This window comes from Leptonychotes weddellii, chromosome 5 (genome assembly GCF_054177405.1).
Source record: "Leptonychotes weddellii isolate Sample4059 chromosome 5, ASM5417740v2, whole genome shotgun sequence".
Lineage (NCBI taxonomy): Eukaryota > Metazoa > Chordata > Mammalia > Carnivora > Phocidae > Leptonychotes > Leptonychotes weddellii.
The window spans coordinates 7114728-7132616 of NC_138373.1; the positions used below are offsets into that span (position 1 = coordinate 7114728).

At 50.1% G+C, this 17889-nt stretch overlaps 2 long non-coding RNA genes across 3 annotated transcripts in view; one reads left to right on the forward strand and one right to left on the reverse strand.

Annotated features, from left to right (window-relative positions):
* Positions 1 to 11130, forward strand: part of LOC115941105 (uncharacterized) — a 29374-nt gene extending 18244 nt beyond the window's left edge. Inside the window, exons 3-4 of the long non-coding RNA XR_004075855.2 lie at positions 10075 to 10306; positions 11074 to 11130. This is a non-coding gene — a long non-coding RNA (uncharacterized LOC115941105). The remainder of the gene's footprint in view (positions 1 to 10074; positions 10307 to 11073) is intronic.
* On the reverse strand, positions 1794 to 12015 carry LOC115941104 (uncharacterized). Of its 2 annotated transcripts, none has more exons than XR_004075854.2 (4): positions 11973 to 12015; positions 10423 to 10619; positions 8381 to 8622; positions 1794 to 4827 (listed from the first exon to the last, which is right to left on the reverse strand). It is a non-coding gene; the product is annotated as an uncharacterized LOC115941104 (long non-coding RNA). The 2 variants fall into 2 exon arrangements; XR_004075853.2 differs by lacking the exon at positions 11973 to 12015 and adding an exon at positions 10720 to 11080.
* Between the last annotated feature and the right edge of the window lie 5874 nt (positions 12016 to 17889).

Sequence of the window (17889 nt, forward strand, 5' to 3'; positions counted from 1 at the left end):
CAGTGAAGCATTAATCACATCAAAGTAGGAGGTTACCCTTTTTGCTTCCTCCATCCCAAAGCTTTCATTCGTTTCTCTGATGAGGTCAGGAATTTTTTGTGTGTGTCTTTAATGACTAATCTTCCTAATAGTATCATTGCTTTTATAAGTTTAGCTTGTAATTCTACTAGGTGTTCAGTACTTCTACTGAGTGAGTGAAGTAACACAGTGGGCAAATGTCGGGGTTGACCTGGTTTTGGCCTTTGGGGGCAGAACTCCTAAGATACGCAGGGTGCATAAGGGCTGCACCCAGAGGGACGAGGCTTAGTGGCAGAGTCTGCTGGTAACTCAACCGTGTTTGGGCCCCATTCATTTGATGAACTTCTACAGGCCACATGTTTCTACTACTGATGATGTGGGGATGGGAAATGGGTTGGTGAGACTTTTCTCAAGTTCTGAATGCAATGAAATATTCGTAGGATGCATGAGGAGGATGTCAGATTATCTTTGTTGTGTACCTGAAACTAGAAATCGAAAGAGGAAGGCCTAGAGTGCTCGAGTTCAACGTCTCATTGCACAAGGGAAGGGAGGACCACACATTTTCTTGTGTTGTGTTGAAGAAGCACCCCCGTCCCCACTGCTTGGTCAAAGTTGGGGCAGAAGAAAGCTTAATCTAGTCCTTATCAACAGACGGCTTTCCCCCCTCCCAAGGGAACCAGGATGATCCCCAGACCAGGATTTGAAGCTTCCATAAGACATCCTTGCCTCCCACTATCTTTACTCTCCAGCTGAGGTGAAAGAGATTCAGATCTTGAGCATTTCTGGCTCCTGGCTTTGCTGAGAAGATAGGAAGAAAGGGTGGAGAGAGAGGGAGAGGTGGAGAAGAGACAAAGAATGAAGCACGTGGGAGCGCCTGCACGCAGGCAAGGGCCACAATTCAGGCCCTGTTCCTAAAAGGATCTAAAATGTCAGGAAGGCTGGCTGGAGAGTTAACGAAAAGGCCTCGTTTTCCACCAGTTTAATTCTAGTTGCTGTAAACTCCTCCCAGCCAGTACTTGGCACTTGTGAAATCTTGCTGTGGACCCTGGCCTCCCGCAGAAGTGATCCAACCCACCCGCCATTTGTCCATTCCAGCTTGCTGCTCCTTCCGTGTGCTTTCCATGGCTTTCTGGCCCATGCTTAGGCTCTCCCCTTCGCCCCTCACTGCACTTGTTCATCCCAAAATTCATCATTGAGCCCCATTTTAGAAGACTCATGCTCATGTATCTAGAACTTTCCTGAATCTATCTTTCCTCATTTGCGTCCAACAGGCCCTGGGAGTTGGGACTAGGTGCTGGAATTGCTCTGTAGGCTGTGAGAAATCTTGACTTGTATTTCCTACCACGTAAGTTAAGATTTCCACTGTTTAAATTTGTGGTGATTTCCCATTTGGATCTAAACCAAGAGCCATGGGGCTCTAAGGAGTTGATGACGGACAGGTTCAGAGGAGTGCTATACTGGCTAAGAATGTCTTAGCCTTCAAATAGCAGAAATCTGCTTAGAAAATAAAGACATTTAATTAATGTATCAATAAGACTGGAAGTAGGTGGTTCCAGGATAGGTATAGTGGCTCAACGATGTCATCTAGGACCCAGGCTCTTTTTGTCCGTCTGCTGGGCCAACTTTGGTACATTGGCTTCTTCCCTTGATCTTGTTGCCTCATGGTCCCAAGATGGCTGCTACAGCTCTAAGTATCACATCCTCAAACATCCATGTCCAAAGCAGGAAGAAGGGCCAGGCCTCTTCACCATCCTTCCTTTCATCAAAAAGCAAAATTCTTCCCAGAAGGACCTCCAGCCCATTTCCTCCTAATTTTTATTGGCAGATTGAAGTCACGTGGCCCCCTCTAAGCCAACTGACAGCCAAGGGAATAAGGAACAAGTTTGTTGCAGTGACTCACATGGGCCAGGCGGGCCCAGGAGCTCTGGGACACTAGGGGAGCTCTGGGACACTAGGGCACCTCTGGGACTGGCTCCACCCCCAGGCTTTCATGGGTCCCAGCTCTGCTCCGGCCGTCCCTTCCTTTCTCCCGTCGCCAACGACAGGCTCATGGTTCCCTCCACTCGGAGGTCTCTCCATGTCACGGCTTGTTTTTCTTCTATCTCCACGTCCCTTCTTCAGCCTCATTCAGGCCAGCACATCGGTCCATCCAGGCCCTACTTGCCCTCACGCTATCCTGTCACACACACACTGTGCCGATACAGTCTGATGTTTTGGTTTGAGTTTCCCCAAAGGGGAATCCGACTGGTCTGACTGGTTTTCCTTATATTTTTGAGCCAGCCAGGTGATTTCAAAAGTCACTGGTCAGCTTCCACTGGATCCTGGCCCAATGGGCAGGGTCATGTAATACAGTGGGGGCCAAATGTGGCAGCTCCCCACAGATGGGGCTCAGGGCAGGACAGGTACCGTGGACAAGGAGGAGCATGGACGGTGGCTTTGCGGAGCCCGGAACAACAATGTAAGGAGATGAAGTTACTCTATGAAGAGAGGCCATTAAAGGAGAACATGGAAGCATCAGATGCACGAGTGAAAAAGTCATTTTGGACATTTCCACCCCATTTCAGTGGATGTCACGCGAAAAAGAGGGGAGGGATCCTGCTGGCAGACAGAACCAAGGGCCCCGCACTACGGCCAGTCAGACCACCTTAGCCAAATCCAGCCGTTTGGGCCTCTTGGGTTGAGGCCCAGACACAGTGGAGCAGAAAGAAATTGTTCCTGCCTTGCTCTGCCTGATGACCTGACTCACAGAATGGAGAGCAGAAATCACAGATTCTTGCATCTGCCACGCCTCAAGACTCTCCCCAAATTCCCACAGCAGAAATTCCAGTGACTGCTGGGAGTACGGAGGATGTCGCTCGTGAATCACAGGGATGGTCGGGAGGTTCAGCCCCCACTCGACCTGGCCTCTCAGAAACTACTGAGCGGCTCTGATGGGCCGCGGAGGGGGCTGTGGAAGCAAGACCATTTCAAGGTGGCTGCGCCATCGAGACGCAGCATGGACTGAGGATTCTGGCGACGCAAGGAAAATTCCCGCAAGGCGCGAAGCAGCGCCTTAAAGCCCGAGTGATGGGCAGGCCTGGACGTGAAGCCTGCTCCTCCCCTCACTCGCTGCCCGCCCTTGGGCAAGTTGTTTAACCTCTCTAAACCTTATTTTCTTCATTCGAACATGAGGACAGGAACATGCTACTTCCCGGGGCTGCTGGGGATTCAGCGGGGCCCTGCATGGGAAGCCCTTGGCCGTGCGGGCACTAAAGGCAGGCTGTGCTGGTTAGAGCCTCACGCATGCACCGAGCAGCCTCAGAGGCCCCCCGTGAGAACGGCCGCTCAGCGAGCATCCAAGAGCCTGGCGTGGGTGCTCTGGCTGGGGGGCTGTGAGGACGGGGGGGTGCCTTTACATACCATGAAGCCCTTTACAGCTTTCCTTCTAGACCTGGCTTCTCGAGCTATTTTCTAGAAGCCTTTGGAGCTGCTTCTTAGGAAGAGCCTTGGCCCATTCCCTACGAGTGCGGAGCTGAGAGCCACCTGCCCCCTCCAGCGCCCTGCTCCCCCCACAGCCTTCACTTGATCATCTATTTCGACCTCCTCTACCTGTTTGCATTAATTTCTGTTCAGTCGGGTCTCTGGGTGGTCATTAGGGGAAAAATGTGAGGGAGTGTTCTGGAGACCCACTGTAAATGACACTCCAGCTACCAACAGCCAAACCTGGAGCGCGGACACCTGGTAGTCAGCGGTGTTCCTGCCCAGAGACAACTGCGTGGGCACGAAAGCCCCTGGTAAGCACACAAAGAGGCGGCTGGCAAGGGCCCCCCTTCCCCTCTCTCCTTAACCCTTGGTGACCTGCTCACATCTCCACCAGCTTCAAGGTTCGGCTGTTTGGAAGCAGCCCCCGGCTCCTAGGGGCAGTGCCAGCCCTCGGGACCAGCTCCTACTATCTGGCCTAGAACATTTTTAACTCACTAGCTTTAAAAGAAAGCAGCAGAGAGCTCCAAGGCTCTATAAAACCCTCGATGTATACCCAGGATTTGTCCCCTTCCCCTGCCCCACCCCCTAGACAGGGATTCTGCAGCTTACAAAACACACAAGGGGGCACTGTCTGCATTTTGTGCTGAGGACCCAGGACTTCGCCATATACCAAAGGGAGGATGCATTCATTGGGGCGTGGGGGGCCCGGGGGGGGACACTTGAGGACAGTCACTAACATCTGAACTCGGACCCTCCATGAACTCCCTGGCTGCTGGTAACTACAGAAGCACTCCCCTACTCCACGCCAGGTGAAGACTTTCTACGTGCCAGGTGCTAAGCCTCTCTGAAGAGAGGCTTCAGACCCAGGCTGTGCCCTCAAAGAGCTGCGGGTTCATGCTGAGGGTGGTCCCTACGCCAGCCAGAGTTAACCAGGACACTGCGTGGACAGCTCTGCCACAATACCGATCACTTGCTTGCCCCCCGCCTCCCCCTCCCCGAAGTCACTCCCAGGATTGGCACCATGCACGGCTGGCCGCAGGGAGAATCTGGCTGGTCTGCCTGGCGTGGGCGGGTGTCGGGGCCAAGGAGTGGCAACAAGGACGAGATCACCTTCCTCCTGCGTGACCTGGAAGAGTGCGGCAGCAACCGTCCCCCGAGAAGGCAGGCCACGTCTTCGGTCACGGGCTCATCTCCGCCCACGACTGCGTGGAACCATAAATCCGTTGGCTTCGACCGCAGTGGCCACAGCCGCACCCGGTCTCCAACCCAAGTCCCGCCGTGCTCAGACATGCCATGGAGAACAGCAAAGACAGGATGTGGCTCCTCCTCAAAGAGCTTCCTTTAAGTCTGTTGGAGAAGAAGAAGGCATAGAAAAGTCATGAAAACCTAGAGCATCGCGTGGGTGCTAAGGGGTTTGGTGGGCCGTGAACTCTCACAGGAACACGGACAGTGGGGGGGGCGGGGTGTCCAACTGCAGGCCTACAGAGTCCTGGGAAGGCTTCAGGGAGGAGGTGAGCTTCGGGCCAGGCCAGGAGGGTGGGCAAATTCAGACCCGTGGGGGGGGTGGGGGTGGTGGCGCTGCATTCCAGGGGCACCTGTGACCCGGGCGTTGACCTCGGGCGCTCAGAACATAGCTGACTGCCCCCCCTCCCCGCCGTGAAAGTAGTGCCTTGTCCTCTTGCTGTGCTATCATAGGAGAAGACAGCCGGGGGCTGGAATGTTGGTGCAGTCACAGAGCTTGGTTTCTTGGAACTGGGGACTTGTGACACTCTCATGTCCTACGCTATCATCACAGCGTGAGGCCAGGACCGAGGACAGCCCGAAAACGCCACTGCTCAGCCTTCCCGCCAAGGCAGAATCACGGGGGCCAGCCTGGGGCAGGGGAGCTGCTGCTGATATGCTGAGAAGGGCATCGCTTTGGGAAACCTCAGACTCTAAGCCCAAACCTCGGGCTCAGTTCTGGAGGGTATCAGAGAATTCGTACAGAAGAAATCTTTGAATATTATGAATAAGGGAAAATTTCCCTTCATTTCCTAATTCATCCTAGAGAGACTCGGTGAATGGCACTGATGTAGGAAAGTCCTCAGAAGGAGGTGAGCAGCCTTAGAGATGAGGAGGTCACAGGTGAGGGGCATGGGACACATAAAACACAAGCCCTGGCAGCCCGACCTTCCGAGTGCCACGCAGGAGAAAGTGGCATCCTCAGTGGGCCGAGCCACGGACTCGCCCAACAGCAGATAAGCCATTCACGGGCTAAATCTTTCAAATGGAATGAATCGAGGGCGGTGGTCATTTGAGGAGAAATCAGCCCTTATTCATCTTCCCAAGATCCTGACCAGGGAGAGGGCGGGGGCTCCTTGGGAATGAGGGAGCTCGTGGGGGCCAGAGGGGGGCCGCCGCACGGGCCTCTGAGCACACGGGACAGAAAACGTTCCTATCGGAGAAAAACAACGATGAACGGAATCTAGAGAATGATTTTGCTGGAACTTGGAACTTTTCGCACCAGTGATGGAACAAGAGCCTGGCTGTAAGGAGCGCAGATGCCCCGTGGGACTGTTTGTTCAGGTGACAGGGGAGCACGTGTGGTCCCTGAGGTCCACAGCGCTGAGCCGAAGAGAAGAACGGGGACATCGCCCCTCCTCCTTCCACATCGGTCTTCAGCAAAGTCTGATGTCACCTTTCCTGTCCCTTGCCTCGGGCCTGCGGAGGGTACCTTCACACAGGCCCTGCCTGTGTGGGCTTGGGCTCTGGCGGGCAGGAGGCCACCTGTCCACTACCCGGCTGGTGACCACTGTGACCCATTCCACACTGGCGACTGTGACTGGCTCATTCATCCACTCATCCATTCAACAAGTGCCTTTTCCGCATCTCGTCTGCTCTGTCCCTGGCACTACTGTTTGTGCGGGGGGCGGAGGGGGCGGATAAAGGACAGGGAAGGAGGGGCCAGCAGCAAGTGGCCTGGGAGATCGTGGGGAGACGAGAAGGGTCTCGGGAGCACAGCAGCACCTCCGGGTCCCACGGTCTCAGAGGGGCGCTCGGGAAAGAGGGAGGAAGGAGTCTGTCCGCCATGTGTCGGGGGGGGGGGCACGTGATTCCTCCAAGCCACCCCACGAGCCAGGGGTCCGTTAGCTCCACTGTGTAAAGAAAATAAGCCAGCAACCGAGGCGACGTCTGTCTCACTCCTCGTGCCACGGTCGTCCCACAGGGAGCCAACTGGCCCTTCAGCACTGCTCCTCCTCAGGCTCCGTTTCCAGAAACACAGGGGACACTGAGAGGCAGCTGGTGAACTGGGGGTAAGGGGGATGAAGGGGAAAGGGGCTGCCTTCTGCAGACTCTACTTCAGAGAACAGGGAAGGGCTCACTCATATCCCTCACGGAGCGCCAGGCGCTGGGGATGTGAGTCAGAATGACATGGTCCCTGCCCTCATGGAACTCCCATTCTAGAAGGAAGCGGGCAACCCAGCATGCTGTGCAATTTGAAAGGGGAAGGATGGGCCCCGAGGAAGCACAGAGAATTACGTAACCCAGACTCACAGGGTTGAGAGTGACTTTGGGGAGGAAGTAACAGGTTGGCTAAGACCCCAAAGAGGAAGCCTCAGCCTGATGTGTGGAGAGAACTTGCGGGAAGGTCTGCTGGTGATGGAGGAGAGTGAGAGGGGCCGAAAGACGGCCCGCCTAGTGTATGTGAGGAAACAGTGCGGGTGGGGAGGCACGCAGCTCAGAATGGACCCTGAAAGCGATGGGAAACCGAGAAGAGGGTTAGGTGTGGGGATGACCCGAGCAGGTTTGTGGTTTATCCCTTCCCTGGGAGGCCCAAGGCTGCCACAGCGAGGAGAGAGCTGTCCAAGGCTTCCTCAAGTTCAGGCACGTGTGGTGGAAGAGGGAGGCTGGGAATTCTGTCTTTTTTTCCCCTCGTGCACCAAGAAGGTTTCCAAGAGATGCAGTGAGCAGAAGGAGTAATCAAGCGAAGACTCACTACAGGTCCCTTGCATGGGAGCTGCCCGTTCCAGACCCCGGCAGGACGCACAGGCGGCTTGGGGACACATGTGCGTGAGCCAACACCTCCTTCTTGTGGCCACGAGGGGGATTGCCACTGTGTTCACAAGCATGCGGGGCCTTCTCTTGCTTCCCACCCAGAAAAGCAGAGCAGATGAAGTCCCAGCTGCAGGTGGCTGTGGACCCCAGGAGGTCTCCCACCTGTTGTTTTTTTTTTTAGGAGAAATCTGAGTAACGGGGGAAATGTGTATATATGTTTAGAAACAGATGCTAGAGAGGCAACGTTACCCATGACTCTGAAACAGATGACTAATTTTTTTTCATTTTGTTTGGATGTATTTTAAAGTTCTCTGTTCTAGACGTGTATTCCTTTTGTTAATAAGAGAATGAATGTATTATTATTTTTTGAAAGGCAGAAATGACACAAAAGTGCCCCAAGAGGGGACTAAAGTGGAGGCCTGGGGGCTCAGGTGACAACCGAGTGTCTGGGTGATGAGCTGCTACCCAGGCCAGCTCCCTGGGCCCTTCCACATCTGGGGAGCACAAACCCAGGACAGCTGCAGGGCCACAAGGGGGTCTGGGTTTGGGGATGAGGCCTCCTGAAGGAGCCCTCCCTGCTGTCTCTCTAGTTATGTCCCTCATGCCCTTTGGCTCACACCCCGTGGTCCCTCCTGCCTCGCTTTCTCTCATGTACGTGCTGCCCTCCTGACCTGGTCACGCAGGGGCACATGACTGCCAGCTTCTGGGTGATCTAGAGCCTATTCCCTACGGCCACATGGAGGGTCCTCTCCTGTGCAGGCTGATGCTAAATGAGGGCTGGGTCTGCCCACAAACTGTGGCCACAAGTGCTACGTGTATGGGGTCTCTGTCTGCACAACTTTCTGACTTGGAACGAGACACTCACCTGGCCTGGAGTTCTGGTCACTTCTGTCACCGTCATGGCTGCTTCTTCCCTCTCCTGCTTGAAACTCTTCTCTTGGGCAAGGCAGCTGCTTGGCCTCCTGTCTGGAGGCTCCCTAATGCTGGTCTAAGATTCTGGAACATTCTGAGGTATCTCCCAGCTCTGGTGAAGTCACCCGTGGGATCTTCTTTCAGCAAGTTCCTGATCTGAGCTGAGTGCCTTGTCCTTACTCCTGAGGTCACCGTCTGTAATCATATGTAGAAAATCCAAATGTTACCTGTTTGCTTTGCAAAGAAAAGCCATGGAAATAAAATGCAAGCCTACCACCAGGGATGGATGAAATAAACCATGACATATAAAACAGCAATGAAAAATGAAGTTATAGAAAAGTAATTAATGATCACACTTTTTTTAAAAAGCAGGTTATGAGGGGCGCCTGGGTGGTGCACTTGGTTAGGCAGCTGACTCTTGGTTTCGGCTCAGGTCATGATCTCAGGGTCCTGGGATGGAGCCCCACGTTGGGTTCCATGCTCAGCAGGGAGCCTGCTGGAGGCTGTCTCCCTCTCCCTTTGCCCCCGCTCACATGCTCTCTTTCTCACCCTCTAAGTAAATCATTTTTTTTAAAAAGCAGGTTATGAAAAATAGTGAAATTATGAAGTACTTCATAAGGAGAGAATACCTCCAGGTTATTGTACAAACCTGGGGAGAGGATGAGGAAAAGGCAGGGGACTGAAGTGTGGGGATGGCGGGGGGGCGGGGCGCGGCGGAACAGGAAGGGAATTCTGAGAAGGCTGGGAAGAACTTGGGCTCTCCTAGCCATGCAGCAATAGGTGTGGGAGGCGGGCAGCTGAGGAAGTTGCCCAAGGGGCCAAGGTTAGTGTCCTCCGAGGAGGTGCATCCTGGGGTCGAAGCTTGAGGTAAGTGCAGAAAGCGGGGCCCAGGCAGAGGGGTGGAAAGCTGGATTTGAGTGTGTGGTCCCGTGTTGGTCAAAGAACTCCGATACATCATAATAATTTTAAAAAAAACTTGTATATGTAGGCACTTTATAGTTTACAAAGCACTTTCTCCTCTTTGATGTTTACAGATGCACGCAGCGGACCCAGGACCTGAATCCAGCTAGTTCCAGCCCTCACTGTGCTGGGCTATGCTGCCCAGCTGCCCTTTACGAGCATGGGCAGCGAGAGGCTATAAAAGCTTAGGGCCAAGGAGGTCTTACACTTTACGACTGGAAGGGCCCAAACACTGAGCCATTAGAACAGATGTTGGTCTCATCTGGAGATCCAGAAGCCTCTTGTAAGACCAGGCAAAAGCCATTAGATGCTGGACCCCAGGAAGGTCCTGAGGGCCGGGGGGGGGGGGGCGGGGGAGAGTCGCTGGGGTGGCTAAGGAGGCTGTCCACACCAGAATTCAAATAGCTTTATTTGAATAGCTTTATTTGAATTTGAATTTTTATATTGAATTCACCAGAATAAAGTGACCACACCAGAATTCAAATAGCCTAATACTATGTCCAGTGTAATGAAGGACACCCAGCTGTGGCAGAGGGACCGGTGGAAGACTGAGATTCTCTGCTGTGCTCCAATGAGTTCAGCACCTCTTTGAGTTCTGGACATAAGGTCTCATGCTAGTCTGAGATCACACCCCACTCCCAGCACAGGTCTGCAAGCTATCATGTTCTGTCTGCCTTTTCAACACAGGGGTGCCCAGGAAAAAGATCAAAGACCGTGATATCCTCCCCAGAAGATGCTGCCTCTTACCACTGGTGTGGAGGGTGTGGGGTTCCCAACACGTGTGAACTGGGGATCAAGTGGCTGAAGCTGGTGATGTGTGGTGATTCCTGTGCTGGGGAGGGAGGGCGCTATCTCCCCCCCAGAAAACTTCCTGTCCTGGAGACAGTTAAGAAAATTGGGAGCCTTAAAGGAAATAAAGGTAATTACTTGCTTGTCTTTTCTTTTCTTTTTTAGATCAAAAAATGTTGGAGCTTGTAGGGTCCTAGAACTCTCTGAAGTGCTGATGGGCTAGGTCTTGGGTGGGAGGCTGATTACCTGGCAGCATGGTCCTCTGCCTCTGGCTTCAAGGTCAGAATTCTGTCCTGCTTTTGAAGGACCTGGGGGCACTGGACACAGCCCCCCTCATTGCGGTGCTCTTTCTTGACGGGAGAAGTCCCCAAGGAGGCTCACTTGTGCCGTGTGAGGCTTATGTTTCAGAGAAACTCTGAGCTGCTTCATATTTCAGAAACTTTCTGAAACACAGTAACATGAAATAAAACCCCTTGATTATGGTCCTTTTCAACACCGCTAAAGAGAGTAAAATAGTACAACGCCATCTCAGGTATCCCGTACCATTCTTGTCTCTCTCCAGCCGGCCACGCTGGGTATTTTTTCAGCAAATCTCAGACATCATTTCGACCATAAAACCTGCAGTATGTGTCTCTAAGACTCTTTTCCTTTTTAAAACATAACCGCAACAGCCTTTTCACAACCAGAAGTTTTAAACAGTAACTCTGCCATATTGCCAATCAATGTTCACATCTACCAGATTTTAAAAAGCCGCACAATTGATTCTTAGACTCATGATCCAAATGAATTTATAGGTTGTATCTGGCTGATAAGTCTCCTTATCTATAGGTCCACTTCCCTCTTTAAAAAAAAAAAAAAAATTTTTTTTTTAAAAAATCTTGTACTTTTGTATTTCAGCTGGCTGTCGTTAGAACGAAATGACACTTAACCGATGTCTGGGCGCCTGCTCTGTGTCAGGCAGGGCGCTCTGTGCTGCAAAGAAAGGCGTGAGCGGACAGACTAGGATCTGGCCTCGCTTTGGGGCAAACCACGGACTCTGTCTGGGCTTCGGTCCCCCCTAATCTAGCAGAAGAGACTGGACCAAGCGCTCCTTCGAGGCCACGCTCTGATGCGGCTCTCAACGCCGTGACCAACCCACTGTGCGAGCCTCTGCAAAACGCCTGCCAGATACCTCCCCTGGAGCCCGGGCCCACACCCTGCCTTTCCGGGCGACCGCCCGCCTGCCTGGGGTCCCGGAGGCCGAGGAAACGCGGAAGGAGCTCCCCCGGACGCCGCCAAGCTCCGACCGGACCGCGATGGCGAGCGGTAACGGCCACCGCTCGGAACTCGGCGCACGGACCCGGCTCCCGCCCAACTACAATTCCCAGAGGCTTCTGCGGCGAGCCGGTCACCATGGAGACCAGCCGGGCTCGTCGGCTCTGCAACGGTCGGTGGCCTGGGCCTGCGAGGAGCTGTGCGCGGAACAGTTCCCAAAGCTTTCAGACGGGCCGGTCACGTGCCCCCACCACCCAGGCCTTGGTTCTGCGGCCCGAGGAGACGGAGTCCTTACACCGAACCAAGGCCATGGGAGGACGGAACTACATTTCCCAGAAGGCCGCAGGCGCACTCCGCTTCCGGTCGCTCGGCACTGAAAAGGTAACACCGAGCTGTTGCCAAAGGAGTCAAGTCCTGGGTATTTGGGCTCCTGAAGCCCGTGAACAGAGGAGCGGGAGACAGAGAAGATGGACAGAGGAGGAAAGGATAATGGGGAATTTGGTTACAAAGCAACATTAAAGATCGCATCCCCTCCTGTTTACCTTTTCCACGACGCTCAGGGCCAGCGTGGGCATCGCACAGCTCTCTGGGAAATGCAGGGGACGCTGCCCTAAGGCCTATGGGAAATGTAGTCACTGATTAACTCACTTCGTTGAGCACCTGCAATAAACCGGGCACGCTGAAAATAGGGGGTTAAACTCGCCTTCTTCCTTCTTGTCCACTCAAACACAAATTTTACTTCCTAAATACTTACGGAACCTGTCCCATTTTCTTCATGCCAGTCGCCGATGCTGTGTTTCAGACACTCTGGATTTTCTTGTCAACCTGCTCTCAGGCATGTTCCCCTTAAGTCGTCTCTCCACGAGGCCACCAAAGTAATCATTCCTGCTCTGCTTAGGGCATTTCAGCGGCTAATAGACTCACGTCCACGTTCCTTGCTGGTATATATTTGACCTTACTCTCTCGTGCTAGTCTTTTCACACGTAAGAACCATTCTTTTTAGAGTCATCTCGTTTGCGATTGATACCTTAAAACTATTGTCACCATTTTAAAAAAATGCAAAGCACAACTTCCTGCTTTGAACAGTTGCACCGCCAAAAAGGATGATCAATTCCCAGTGTCGTTGTATTTGCAAAATATCCTTGAAAAGTACTTGAAGTAGGTTCCTGTAAGTAGAAACCAAGTCATTCATACTCTGACAAAATTAGAATTCCTCTGAACAAAATATTTCGTTGCGTCACATGGGTAACACACCTAGGTGTTTTCCAGGCCTTGTAAAGTCACACAAAAGAGAAAAGGATGGTTCTTGTATAAAGTACTTATCACAAAACTCCAGTTAGACAATAATGTAAAATAGAGAAGTTATTTTGCATAGCACTTTGAATGTCTAAGATCTAAAATTACGCCCCATCCGAAGAGCTGCTTCAGTGTGGGGTAAATCTGCACTGAGGCTTTCGAGAAAGGAGGCATACTTTTAAAAGCTATCAGAATGCTTAGATAGGAATGAACTGCAGAAAGATAGAGGAGGTGTTGCTCACATCAAAGCACTATGAACTTTCCTTTTGAAGTGGGAATACTTGGCAGACATAGCATTTCCATTGGCTTTTAACTTTGGTAGGAAGAATGGCCAGTATCATAAATGTAGAGAATTATTTAACTGATAAAGCAGTTTCAAAGTCACATTAAAAATGTGTAATCTGTTCTTAACATTCAAAAGCAGAGTTTCCTCCTTCCTCACTAATTTAATCTCTTTGGGTTTGGTTTTTAAAAATGGGGATCCTTCATTTGTTGAAGGAAAGAATACATTTGTTGAGAAAGTATCAGCCAAGGCCAGGATATTCTCAACCATCAGGTGGGGAAGGCTGAGGTCAAGATCTAGAAGAGTCATAGTTCAGAGTAATTTTCTTGAGTGGTGCAGTTACTTTTTTAATTGGTATTTTAAAAAACTCTCATAGGTCTTCAGTTACTAGCAAATCTCTGCTCTTTGCTATAACAATTTAGCTACCCTTGTGGTATATGGGTCTTCTGGTGTTCCACAAAAAGTGTAATGATCCCCAGGAGCTTCCCTGAGCAATCTGGAGCTGTGGACGTTCAAGTTGTGATGTTAAGTGACTAATTCGTGGTTTTCTTTACAAGTTTCAGTAATACTCCCTGATTTGATTGGTTTCAGAAAATATGATGATGCTAGTTCTATCTGCAACATATGTGGAAACCATTTTCTGGGTGGCTCGGCTTCAAGAATGGCTCTTTGCCCGTTGCTGTCCTTGTTGCTTTACTAGGGGTTCAGTCTCAGGGGTGACGTTCTCGGCCATGTTCATCTGTGGACTCATTTTCCTGCCCAGTTACCCCAGGACAGGGGAAAGAACAGGGGCATGGGGGGCCAGTTTGGTCCCTGTCCCTAACTTGCTGGGTCATCTCAGACTGATCATTTGTCATCTCCCCTAACTCCCCCTTCCCCCGAGCCTGCTCCTCTTCCATTAGCGCCTCAGGTACCATTCACTGAGGCTGAATTCCAGCCCCCAAAGATCTCAGGACCCAACCTCTGGAACATGTGAGTGTTGTTTCTTTAGTTGGAAAAAGGGTCTTTGCTGATGTGATTAAGTTAAGGATCTTTAGATGGGGAGATTATCCAGTTGGGCCCTTAATGCAATTATAAGTGTCCTTACAACGGAGAGTCGAGGGCGGTTTGAGTCAGATACACAACGTGAAGATGGAGCAGAGAAAGATCTGAGGATGCTGGCCTTAAAGACTGGGGCGATGCGGCCACAAACCAAGGAATGGTAGCAGTCACTTCTACACGTGTCCTTCCCATCCAGCTCTCACGCTGCCATCAGAGTTTATTTCTAAAGTGGAGACCTGACCACATTAACCGGCAGGGATGATTCTTCAGTGGCAACTCAGACCCTAACTCCTTGGCCTGGTCTGAGAGGCCCTTCACCAACTGACCACTCATCTTCTCTCTGCCACCCACACCTCCCGCCACTCAGAGACACCCATCCCCACTCCCTCCCCCCCGTCACCCTCCCCGCCATGTCACTCAGTCCCACACGGACTGCACACACATTCACTGGAGTCATGCTGAACTACTGAGTTTCCCCTGTGACCAGGCTCTTCCATGCTTCTGCGGCTCTCATGTGCATTGTCCCATCTGTGATACAAAGAAAGTAATCTCACCATACGCTAGCACACGCATGGCAAAAATCACATTGTGCAGTTAGAAAATGGTATGAAATGAGAAATCAGACCTAGGATGCCAAGACCAGCAACTTTACCCTTCCCTCGAAAGGGCTGATGGTTGAAACCACCTTCCTAAGATTTCACATTCAATCATATTTATATCCCAAATCATGCATTTCAGTATTGTTAAAAATGTCCATCAATAAAAAGGTAATATTTCAACATGAATGGTTATTAAAATGATCTAGTATAAAATTGTAACATAAATGGTTATGTGGAATAATTTGCAGCTATGAACAAGAATAGAGCAGCTCTGTATTTACACAAACTCCTAAGATAAAAAGTGAAAAAAGCAAGTTGTAGGAAAATGTGAACAGTTTGCTATCATTTCCATTCACAAAACACATTTGTACATGCACAGACTGTGTCTGGTAGAATGTGGAAGGTAAGTAGCTTCTTCTTTTTTTTTAAGTAGGCTCCATGCTGGGCATGGAGCCCAACCACTGGGCTTGAACTCACGACTGAGATCAAGACCTGAGCTGATTATCAAGAGTCGGACACTTAACCCACTGAGCCACCCAGGCGTCCTGGTAAGTGGCTTCCTGAGAGGGAATGGGTTTCCAGGACAGGGAAGACAGACTTCTTCATTGACTCTCCCCTTAGAACTTGTGCACACATGGCCTATTCAACTGCAAATCTTTTTCTCTATTCAAGTCCTTACAAGGGTTGCACTCTGGCCCCTAATGTAAATGCATGCTGCTGGGGTTAATTTTTCTGTTGAACTCTTGGCTTCTCATCAACAATCAGATAAAAATAATTCCTTTCTGTTCTGGAGCTGTATTCTGCAGACCAATTATTATTACTGCCGCTGTTACGTAAAGATGATTTGCCACAGTTGGCCTTGAGGCTATTCTGTGTTCCTTCCACATGTTCCCACCGAGAGCAGGTCAGAAGGAAATTAACCTGGACTTAAAATGTGCTTGCAGGTAACCAGGCAGTTGGCTAAGAGGTGACTGTAGTTCAATCTAAATTTACCAGGACGTTGGCATTATTAGCAAATACCACTCTCTGACAGACTGCCCACACAGCTCCATTTCAGCCTCCTCCTTGTCAAAGTGAAGAGCACCCACGCCTATTGATTCATCTCTCTTAAGCGTCTCTACTTTTATCTCACTCGCACTGGAAAAGACCTACATCTAACTTTTGATCTACTTAATGTGTTTTCAGGCTGGCTATGTTAAAAAAATTCCAAAAATAGGGGCACCTGGCTGGCTCAGTCGGTAGAACATGCAGCTCTTGATCTTGGGTTGTGAGTTCAAGCCCCATGTTGGGCCTAGAGCTTACTTAAAAAAAAAAAGAATCCAAATATAAAAATTATGGATGAACAAATTCCTAAGATTAAAGCAAACTCACTTGTACCATAAGCTATAAACTCACCATATTTGCTTATTCTGAGCATCAACACTTTTGATGGTTTTTACAAATTAAGTGTTAGGACGATATAACATTGTTTTTACATATATTACCTGAAGGAATACTTAAGAATTAAGTTCCCCTGAGATCATAAAAAACTTTTTAGAAGATGTTATGTGTATTCTACCTTCCAAGCTGATAAGGATGTCCAGATATCAAGGATATTTAAATAAAAATAAAATCTTGGAGAGGTTAAATGCTGATCTTCCTCAAAAATATCCTAGGTGGGGGTGCCTGGCTGGCTCAGTCAGTGAAGTGTGTGACTCTTGATCTCAGGGTTGTGAGTTCGAGCCCCACATTAGGTGTGGAGATTACTTAAAAATGAAATCTTTGAAAGAAAGATATCCTAGGTGAATTGTACACTAATGTTTCAGCAAATTATTTACAATAACCAACAGAAGAACAGATAAACAAGATGTAATCTGTCCATACAATGGAATAGTATTCAGCCCTAAAAAGGAAGGGCATTCTGACATCTGCTACAACATGGATGAAACTTGAGGACATTCTGCTCAGCGAAATAAGCCAGTCACAAAACTTAAAATACTGTATGATTCTACTTTTATGAAGTCCCTAGAGTAGTCAAATTCAGAGAGACAAAAAGTAGAATGGTGGGTGCCGGGAGTTGGGGGGAGGGGGAATGGGGAGTTAGCATTTAATGGGTACAGAGCTTCAGTTTGGGATGATAAAAATGTTCTGGAGATGTAGAGTGAAAAATGGTTAAAATGGCAAATCTTATGTATATTTTACGCCAAGTTTAAAAAGGGTAACAGGATTGTTAAATTAAAAAATTATCCTTAAATTAAAAAATAAACTTCTTTGTAGGTTTATAACAAGAATACTGCATCTCTTACTACTGTAACTGGGATAAGATTTGAGAGTACCCTACCTGCTATATTCTCGATTGCCCTGAAAATCCTGTTTTTCTACCAGGAAGCTGAGAGTTGAGGATGGGCCAGACAGGCCAGCTGTGGCAAGGAATGCAGTGGTCCTGCCATAGAGATCCCCAGAGATCTCGGATGTATGGAGGACACAGGTGGTTCTCAGAGATGCGCAGGGCCAGGCCCAGCCAGGATATGGCGGAGTCAGCCTGGGACCCATGGTTCCACGGGGAAAACCCATGCCATTGGCTGTACCAGTCCTGGACTTGACTGGAGATGGCCAGTAGGGTGGCAAGTGACATCCTGAAAGAGGTCAGGAAGGGCACCAGAGGACCTGGCCCTTGAATAGCTGCCCCAATATTAGCACAAACCCTGTCCGATCACCCTGAGGCCATCTTGGGGAAAAGGGTGAGGAAGTAGACCGTAACCTTGAATTGATGAAATATTTACCCCAGAGACTGAACTAATGTGGAAACTTTTAAGTTGCAAGAGACAGAAAAACAGTTGATTCTCACTATGCACGGTCCTTACATTCTGTAAAGTCACCATGCGCACTGGATGAGGGAATAGCAAACCACTGCTTCTGGGGAAATACAGGGTTACGTTCCTGTGCACCTCTGATCCCAGTTTCATCAGCCATCAATATGCAACCTTGTTTTATGGACGCTTCTATTTAAAGACACCCTATTCAATATGCGTTGTTGATTTCATCGACATTGAACTCACAGCCAGCTGCACTGGAACTTGTGCTGGAAAGAGGCTTCTCTGAAGCATCAGTTTTCTCCGTAAGGCACATCCCAGCCTTTTTGCACTTTGGAACATTAGCCAGCTTTTCCCACGCCACATTTGGGGGTCATTTTAAACAGCAAAACCACTCACGAAAAGCACAGAAATGTGAAAATGCGGCACCCAATAGGCTGTGACAAGG